The sequence below is a fragment of the Schistocerca gregaria genome, chromosome 1, assembly GCF_023897955.1.
Source record: "Schistocerca gregaria isolate iqSchGreg1 chromosome 1, iqSchGreg1.2, whole genome shotgun sequence".
NCBI lineage: Eukaryota > Metazoa > Arthropoda > Insecta > Orthoptera > Acrididae > Schistocerca > Schistocerca gregaria.
The window spans coordinates 311,371,183-311,381,170 of record NC_064920.1 but is presented as its reverse complement, the minus strand read 5'-3'; the positions used below and the strand labels follow the sequence as shown (position 1 = coordinate 311,381,170).

The following is a 9,988-nucleotide window of genomic DNA, read 5'->3' as shown; positions in this document are numbered from 1 at the left end:
CAAACACAGAATACATTACACTTTCAGAGAAGCTTGTGTATTTCTCTTTCGTTTCTGTGCATTTGTATAAATAGTTGAAAAACATGTGAAGTAACTTATGGAAGATGGACAAAGAATCACCTTGTATATACAGTACTTCAGCACTTAAAGCTGTTAGCATTTTATATCCTACAAAAGAATCTCAATAATCAGAATAACAAAATGATATAATAAACATTAATATGGACATAATATTCTTTGATTATACCTTATTTAAAACCATACTGACAGTTAAGAGTCTTCCTCTTTCCTCTCTTGAGCAAATAATGACAAATTCATATGCTGGAAGCACGTAACATTAATATCATCTGATCTGTGGAAAAGACATACCATATGTGAATATCAGTTACGAAAAGAACTACTATTTATTAAATAATAAAAGCAGATCATTTGCTCTCTTTTAACACTTCAGTGACTCAAAAAGGGGAGAAAATTGGTAATGTGGAGTAATGAGAAACTATTGTGCTGTACTTTTAGCATATGTATGCGTTTGGCATTAACTTTTCAATGAAAAGTGGGGCACTGTGACTGTGATGAATAAAGGTTTCCATAAATTACTGTAATCACCTACTGTAAATTACTGTATTATTTTTCAATCATTAGTTACCGTGAATAGTTTTGAATCACAATCATCAGAGGGTACATGTTTAACGCATGTTTGCAGCATTGTTAGAGTTGTGCAGCTGTGGCAAACTTGAACTGTACATACTTCTCACCACATTCAGTGCATGTATGTTTCATTTTCACATCTTGTCATTGCTACATGACTGCCACAATGCTACAAATATGAATAAATATGTACCATCTGATGATAAGTTGCTTGTCCATTCAAAACCAGTCATGGTAAATAAAAACTGAGGAATAAAACCGAAGGTGACTGGCTGCTGGAAACCTTTGCACAATTTTAAATCTGAACTGAAATTGCTGAATGGCTAAAATCAAGGGGAAACTGCAGCTGTAAATTTCCTGAGGGCAAGCAACTGTATGGTAAAAATGATGATGGCATCCTACTGGATAAAATATTCTGGAGGTAAAATAGTCCCCCATTCAAATCTCTGGGTGGGGAATACTCAGGAGGCCGTTATTATCAGGAGAACAAAAACTGGCGTTTTATGGATTGGAGCACGGAATGTCAGATCCCTTAATCGGACAGGTAGGTTAGAAAATTTAAAAACGGAAATGGATAGGTTAAAGTTAGATATAGTGGGAATTAATGAAGTTCAGTGGCAGAAGGAACAAGACTTCTGGTCAGGTGAATACAGGGTTATAAATACAAAATCGAATAATGCTAATGCAGGAGTAGGTTTAAAATGAATAAAAGAATAGGAACTTGGATAAGCTACTACAAACAGCATAGTGAAGGCATTATTGTAGCCAAGATAGACATGAAAACCATGCCTACCACAGTAGTGCAATTTTATATGTCAACTAGCTACACAGATGACTAAGAGATTGAAGAAATGTATGGTGCAATAAAAGAAATTATGCAGATACTTAAGGAAGACGAAAGTAGTAGGTGAAGTTGGACTGGTGATAAGGAATAAAAGGGGAAGCTGCCTGACAGAGTTTTGCACAGAGCATAACTTAATCATAGCTAACACTTGGTTTAAGAACCATGCAAGGTTGTATACGTGGAAGAAACGTGGAGATACCAGAAGTTTTTAGATAGATTATATTATGCTAAGACAGAGATTTAGGAACCAATCTTAAATTGTAAGACATTTACAAGGGGGGATGTAGACTCTGAATACAATTTATTGGTTATGAACTGTAGATTAAAACTGAAGAAGCTGCAAAAAGGAAGGAATTTAAGGTGCTGGGAACTGAGTAAACTGAAACGTGGTATCATGTAACATTCCACCAGTGTGAACGGTATTTGCTTCATGATACACTACCCATGTTAAAATGGACCATTTACCAATTGCGGAAAAGGTCGAGATTGTGTTGATATATGGCTATTGTGATCAAAATGCCCAACGGGGCATGTGCTATGTATGCTGCTCGGTATCCTGGACGACATCATCCAAGTGTCTGGACTGTTTGCCAGATAGTTACGTTATTTAAGGAAACAGGAAGTATTCAGCCATATGTGAAATGTCAGCCACAACCTGCAACAAATGATGATGCCCAAGTAGGTGTTCTTCTTACTGTCACAGCTAATCAACACATCAGTAGCAGACAAATTGCATGAGAATCGGGAATCTCAAACACGCTTGTGTTGAGAATGCTACATCAACATCGATTGCACCCGTACCACATTTCTATGCACCAGGAATTGCATGCTGATGACTTTGAACGTTGTGTACAGTTCTGCCACTGGGCACAAGAGAAATTACGGGATGATGACAGATTTATTGCACATGTTCTATTTAGTGACGAAGCATCATTTACCAACAGTGGTAATGTAAACCGGCATAATATGAATATTGGACAATGGAAAATCCACGTTGGCTGCGACACGTGGAACATCAGCGACCTTGGCGGGTTAATGTATGGTGCAGCATTATGGGCGGAAGGATAATTGGCTCCCATTTTATCTAAATGGTGCAATTTATGTTATTTCCTATGTAATGTTCTACCGATGTTACTACAAGATGTTTCACTGCATGACAGAATGCAGATGTACTTCCAACATGATGGATGTCCGGCACATAGCTCGTGTGCGGTTGAAGCGGTATTGAATAGCATACTGCATGACAAGTGGATTGGTCATCGAAGCACCATACCATGGCCTGCATGTTCACCAGATCTGACATCCCCAGATTTCTTCCTGTGGCGAAAGCTGAAAGATATTTGGTATCGTTATCTGCCGACAACGCCTGACAACATGCGTCAGCGCATTGTCAATGCTTGTGTGAACATTACGGAAGGCGAACTACTCACTGTTCAGAGGAATGTCGTTACACCTATAGCCAAATGGACATCATTTTGAGAATTCATTGCATTAATGTGATATTTACAGGTAATCACGCTGTAACAACATGCGTTCTCAGAAATGATAAGTTCACAAAGGTACATGTATCACATTGGAACAACCAAAATAAAATGTTCAAACACACCTATGCTGTATATTTTAATTTAAAAAAACCTACCTGTTACCAACTGTTCATCTAAAATTGTCAGTCACATGTTTGTGACTATTACAGCGCCATCTATCACAAAGCGAAAAAAGTGGTCAAACCAAAACATATATTTTTTTATGCACTACACAAATATGTAATAAAAACGGGGGGTTCCTATTTTAAAAAATGCAGTTGAGGTCCGTTTGACCTATGACAGCATCATCTAGCGGCCCAACTATAGTGCCATCTGGTTTCCCCCTTCAAGCTAGACAAGTTTCGTTCTTTGTAGTTTTTTTATTTTACACTTTTTTGTGAGATATTTGGACTGGTCACGATCAATGGACCACCCTGTATACTCTTAGAGATTGATCAATCTGAAGTTATAAGCAGAGGAGAGGTGACATATGGAGAGAACCAAGGAAAAACTACTGAGCACATGAAAAATAAGAAGCTGTGTATCATTGGATGAATGTTTTACAATTGGCTCATTATACCCTATTCTAAACATATACACATTAAATAATTGATGAGGTTTCTAGGACAGATGAATATTCTGTATTTCTTCACCCCATTCATGTTTGGTATTGGTGGAAGTTATGCAGTCAAAAGACTGGTTCAGCAGTATCTGACTGCAAACCCAGAAATTCACAAAATATTTCCTTGCAATAATAGAAATGTGTGTTCAAGTCATGGCCCAGCAGAAATTTACATTTGTCATTAATAGGTATTACATCTATACCTAATACTGCTGATGTTTAACAGTTCACAGCGAGCGAAGAAATTTTGAATAATTGAATATATTATAAAAAACATTCAACATTCCATGCAGAGTTAATCACAACATATTCTAATTTTGTGCTTTTCACAGCTTTACTGTTGAAGAAATTTAAGCAACTCAGTCAAAAATATTATCCTTGGGCTTATAATAATTAGTGCAGGATGGGCCAATAAATTCTCTTCTCAAACATGGATCTGCCCCCCCCCCCCCCCCTTTTCCAAAAAAAACACACACACACACACATAACATGATGCAATGGTTCTGTAATTACTTTCTCTGGGGTGGAGATGGGAGTAGGGAGTGAAACACACACATTTATAAAACAGGACAATATAACATATATAAGAGACATGACTCCTTTTGCAAGAAACAAATTTATTTTACTGGAGCTGTTTTGAACACATTCGTTACAACAGTAGCACCAACACACGAGAGACAAGTGTCATCCACTTCAATAAACATTTTATGACAGCAGGTTTTCACAGTGCAGTGTGAACCATTTCAGTTTTTGAAAGTGTATCTTTGATACTACTGTTGACAGTGTCATAACATTAATATATTACCAGACACATTAATTTGGCACAGATGGTAAAATATCAAATAATGATCTTGAGTTTTGGCCATGGCCTCTCATTCGTAACCATCCCATAAAATATAGGGTGGTGGTAGAGAAAATTTGGTATTGCAATCCTGTAGTCATTCTGGTGTGGTACTGGATTTGTGATATGTTTCTGGAAATAAGTCACAGGTACATTTAATGTATTATTCAATATTTATTGATTGAATCTGACAATAACAGAAAGAGCAAACATAAGTAGAATAAGGTATCTACATGTCAATTTAGAAAAGAATTAAGCATGTACTAATTAGTAACATGAATTTTATATGTAGCACGTAGCACTCTGTCACCAATGTGGTGCATATAAATCTCAAATGAAGTGCCTAGGAGTAAAAACTCCTGCATTTGAGTAAATATTAAGTTGTCAAATGGTGAAGCATATAATCAACTAATTTGATTAGGTCTTGCATTCACATTGTAAGTGGGCAGCCGGAGGCAGTGATGCTAGTGTTTACCGACAGTTGTTTTGTAGATACATCTTCAAGGAATTAAGTATTCTAACAGCATCTTCACACAATATATATTTACAAATGTGGCTTGACATAAATAAACCATCACAGTTTCGAAAGTACAGTGATTTATTCCACTCAGTTATCAACAAAAGACAACGTACATATCAACAAAAGACAACCAAACAAGATGTACACTATATTAACAGTAAACTACCACAATACTGCTAGATACGAGTTCTGTTCATGCCAGTTCAATGTGCTATAGTGAATTAAAAAGAAAACTGCTGCTACTTCAGTTGTATTAGGTAGCTGCAGGCTATCTTATAGAAAACTTAATAGGTACTTCATTAATCAAGTATTTTTCAAAGAAAACAGTAACCTAAATATTTAACAATTCAGGACAATTCACAACATACTACTTGCCATCTAGTTAAAGGAGACTTCAAATCCTTAGACTAAGATAATCAGTGGGAGTCACTAACGAGGTATGTTTAAAGGTTCTTTTTAATTGGCTGAGATAACCAATTACTTGCTATATGTTAGGTGGGAGCTTCTCAGATACCTTCACACCATAGTACTTAACTTTGACAAATCCCAGGTAAGGGTGCAGAATTTTCACAAAAGTTACACTTCTGTCTTGTATCGATAGTGCAGATCACAGTTGAGCTTGAATTGATTTTTCACGACCAAACTACACCTTGACTAAAATAACTCTGAGATTGTGCCAGTGGCTAGGAGTCAGCCAACAGCAGTTCTTTCATCACACCTATGTGCCCGCTATAATGACTGATTATTTTTAGGCACCACACAAGTTTCTCAGGTGCTGTAGGATGCACAGGAAGGGGAGAGCCAACTGTTGCCCTAATCCCCCCTCCCCCCACTTATGTACTTCCCACTGCTGCTGACAATGACAATAATAAAAATAATCTGATGCATGTTTTGCTCCATTTGCATTGCATGTGCAGCTGTTGTTCATTCTAAGCACATGGAATGGTCTATAGTTGTATACAACCAACAACCCTGCACCATCATAGTTGTCTGTCAGCAAATAAATTATTCTAATCAAAATTTTGAAGAAAACATAATAACTGTTTATCAAAAAAGCATTCAAGAATAGCCATAAGAGTCTTCTATTATTTTCCCATTAACATTATCTGACAGGCATATACACAATAGATGTGGGACATTGTGACTGTGATGAATAAAGTTTTCCATAAATTACTGTAATCAGCCACCTTTTCCAGAATGAGATTTTCACTCTGCAGCAGAGTGTGCACTGATATGAAACTTCCTGGCAGATTAAAACTGTGTGCCAGACTGAGACTCGAACTCGGGATCTTTGCCGCTCGCGGGCAAGTGCTCTACCAACGGAGCTACCCAAGCACGACTCACGCCCCTGAGATCAGGACCTTTGCCTCTCGTGGGCAAGTGCTCTACCAACTGAGCTACCCAAGTGCATGACTCACGCCCCATCCTCATAGATTTACTTCTGCCAGTACCTCGTCTCCTACCTTCCAAACTTTACAGAAGCTCACCCATGAACCTTGCAGAACTAGCACTCCTGAAAGAAAGGATATTGCAGAGATATGGCTTAGCCACAGCCTGGGGGATGTCTCCAGAATGAGATTTTCACTCTGCAGTGGAGTGACTGCTGATATGAAACTTCCTGGTAGATTAAAACTGTTTGCCAGACCGAGACTCGAACATACAGTGCATGTATGTTTCGTTCTCACATCTTTCCATTGCTATATGACCTCAACAATGCTGCAAATATGCAATAAATATGTACCATCTGATGATAAATCGCTTGTCAATTCAAAACCAGTCATTGTAAATACAAACCGATGAATAAAACCTAAGGACTGGCTGTTGGAAACCTTTACACATTTTTAAATCAGAGCTAAAATTGCTTCTGCTGGCAACTCCTACTTTGAAGGTAAATATTTAACAAAAATCTTGTACCATAAAAGACTAAAATGATTCATTGTGCAACTAAGAAGTAGAGGTAAACATTCCTTAACAGTAACATGAGCAGTGACAGATCAATATGTTCATTATTATTACTTTTCAACCAGCGAGCTAGCTGGTAATCTGTAAATGGCTTGTATGTAGCCATAAACACAAAGAAGATCCAGAGTGTAAAACCAATGTAATCTATGCCATTCTGATAGAAATAGACCAGTGATCCTTGGAACACAGCACTATTTTTAACAAATCAAATCACATACATGCTACACCAGAAGAATAGAATCATTCCACATGAAGCAATCTATTGCTAACTATTATAAAATGTAGACTGGCATAGCTGAAAGTCATGACTCCACCTACCTATTTTCACCAGTAATGTCATTAATGCGGTGTACACTTCTATTTCAAGCACATTCAATAAGGTGACCAGAATGTCACTAATTACACCTGCAAACAGATCATCACCAATTTCAATATACACAAACAACTTCGTTGTTTACAACGAGTAATAACATACTCATAAGTATCTGTATCTTAGTCAGAACTGAAGACAAAAGAAAAATAATATGAAATCTCTGACCATAAGAAACATGCGGCACTAATATTTCCAAAAATGATAATAAGTCCACTAGCCACAATATGCAAGTTCAAAGTAACTTACCACCAAACCAGCACAAATTCTTCCATTACAATCTGAAACATTCGATTCACGTCAAACAACTCACCAACAATCATCCAGCTCAAGAGAGCACCACCAAATACTACAACACACCATCTACAAACACAATCAGCCTCACCATGACATCACAGGTGAAAGCAGATTGGTGTTGCATCAGCACCTGATTCTGTACAAATAGCCTTACATTACCCTCAAGTAGTAAACAGTGATGAGACAATGATTGCCAAATGGCAAGAAATCAGGACTAAATTATCTAGAATGATGCTTAATTTCTGTTGGAACATTTGTCTTTTTTGTACAATCCAAAAAGGTCGGTATTGCCTGCTTTTTGCTTAGACATCTTTCTCACTGTACTGGCCCACAAACAGGACTGAGAGCATACTTTCATTCAATCTGTCCAAAAGCATTTTCTTTTCAAGCAGTGCAGCTAAGACCTAAAATTGTCCAGTCTAACTCAAATTATTCTATTTACGTCCTGAAGCATTTACTCCCCAATGGTACTTATCATTAATAATAATGAGTGAAATTAGTACACACTGATTTTATTTACGAATCCTCTTAGTGTGAGCTGAGTCATTCACATAGATCTTTACCTCCTGCTTCAGCATTTTTTCCCCCCTTCCAAATGCATATTTCCCATAGTATCTCCAGTTTTGCTACACGTCTCCTCTTGCTTTCAGCAAGTTTCATCGTTTAATACTTTAGTGACTGAAAATAAAGTTCAAGAACACTATTCAAATGAGAGTTAACTTTGAAGAAGCCTTTCAACAATCATTACAACAGTACTAAGATGCATACAGTACAGCTGTTTTCCTTTCGTATGCACACAGCTATGAAACCAAATGTGCAGTTTGTGATGTTGATCAGTACAACACTCTTTTGCGGCTTTAATTCATATGTCACAGTATTAAATTAATTATGTACATTTATATTCTACGAAAAAATAGGATATTCTAACTCCGATCATTTTAACCGATCAACTTACTCGCCTCTCAGAATGTTTACGTTTCTTACATTCCCTATTCTCTCTCCAACAATTTTGCGTTCCGATATTCGTCTCTTTGACATCAGAATAGCCCAAAGCCTATGGCTGAGTAACTTCTACAGTACAGTGCACGATCTACAATATCGACGAAAACAATGGCAAACAGTTATCTTCCCCGCCGCAAAAAATTGTGTGTTCAAAGGGGTCAACCGAAGTGTCCGGTTCCACCCGTCGGCTTTGGTCCGTGACGTAAGGTTGCTGTCGTGTGTGACGTCACGACGTTGAGGAGTTTAGTTTGTGAGAGTGGAGTCTGATTTTCTTCTCCTGGAAGACATTCTGGGGGAGGAACGTTTAATTTATTTTCCGTTAACGCTTTATGAAATGAAGTATTCTTAAAAACTCCTCCAACTCATATGCGGAGCTGACAACCAACATGTACATATTGTAACCAATAATTTGCGTCTGCAATCGCCATAAGGACGATAGTAATTTTTTGTTTGTTGATATATTCACTTCCAGTATTGGCATGACATAATTTGCACGTTTGCCATCTATGGCTCCTGCACACTTCGAAATTTCTGGCAACATTCAATGTCCTTTAGAATCTGAAAAGTAAAACATTATCATTATTTAACCTATTTTTCAGAATGACGACACAGAGGGCACAAACCAAAGATGAAGATTCAAGTCAACCTTCTGAAGAAAATGTGTGCCCCAAACACCAACTACATCTCATGAGGAAACACAGAGAAAGAGAATCACTAAACCCATAAAAAGAACAGGTCAGGAAATGGAGAGAGATGCTTGAGTTAAGGAAGCTTACCAGCTTTTAAAAACTGGTAACAACAACAAAAATGGTTCAAATGGCTCTGAGCACTATGGGACTTAACATTCGAGGTCATCAGTCCCCAAGAACTTAGAACTACTTAAAGCCAACTAAACTAAGGACATTACACACATCCATGCCCGAGGCAGGATTCGAACCTGCGACCGTAGCGGTCACGCGGTTCCAGACTGAAGCGCCTAGAAGGGCACGGTCACACTGGCCGGCTGGTAACAACGGATAAAAGGAGTGCGTATGGGGAGCCCATCGCCAATGAGATAAGAAAATTTCCACCGACAACACGAACGTCTGCGAAGCACATCTTGTGCCACTCAAAGCAGCGTTGAGGGAGTATGAGAAGCAAAGTCCCAACATCACATCATTACCGGTTGTCGTACCGGAAAACAGCGCAAAAATAAGTTGTCCAGAAGCTAACTGCGAAATTACATACGTTGACAATGATATTGGTGAGAGTGAATAATTCATTGAAGTACCCGGTACATCAGAAGAGCTCCATCAATTTTTGCAATTTAAAAAATAAGTGAAATACTTTGTACCAATTATTTCATTTTTATTATAACTT

At 37.8% G+C, this 9,988-nt stretch overlaps 1 long non-coding RNA gene across 3 annotated transcripts; it reads right to left on the bottom strand.

The window, feature by feature from the left end:
• Positions 1-4,273: 4,273 nt before the first annotated feature.
• On the bottom strand, positions 4,274-9,618 carry LOC126353701 (uncharacterized). 3 transcript variants are annotated; one of them, XR_007565315.1, is made up of 3 exons: positions 9,541-9,618; positions 7,279-7,365; positions 4,274-4,610 (listed from the first exon to the last, which is right to left on the bottom strand). It is a non-coding gene; the product is annotated as an uncharacterized LOC126353701 (long non-coding RNA). The 3 variants fall into 3 exon arrangements; XR_007565270.1 differs by lacking the exon at positions 9,541-9,618 and adding an exon at positions 8,583-9,181; XR_007565242.1 differs by lacking the exon at positions 9,541-9,618 and adding an exon at positions 8,191-8,336.
• Between the last annotated feature and the right edge of the window lie 370 nt (positions 9,619-9,988).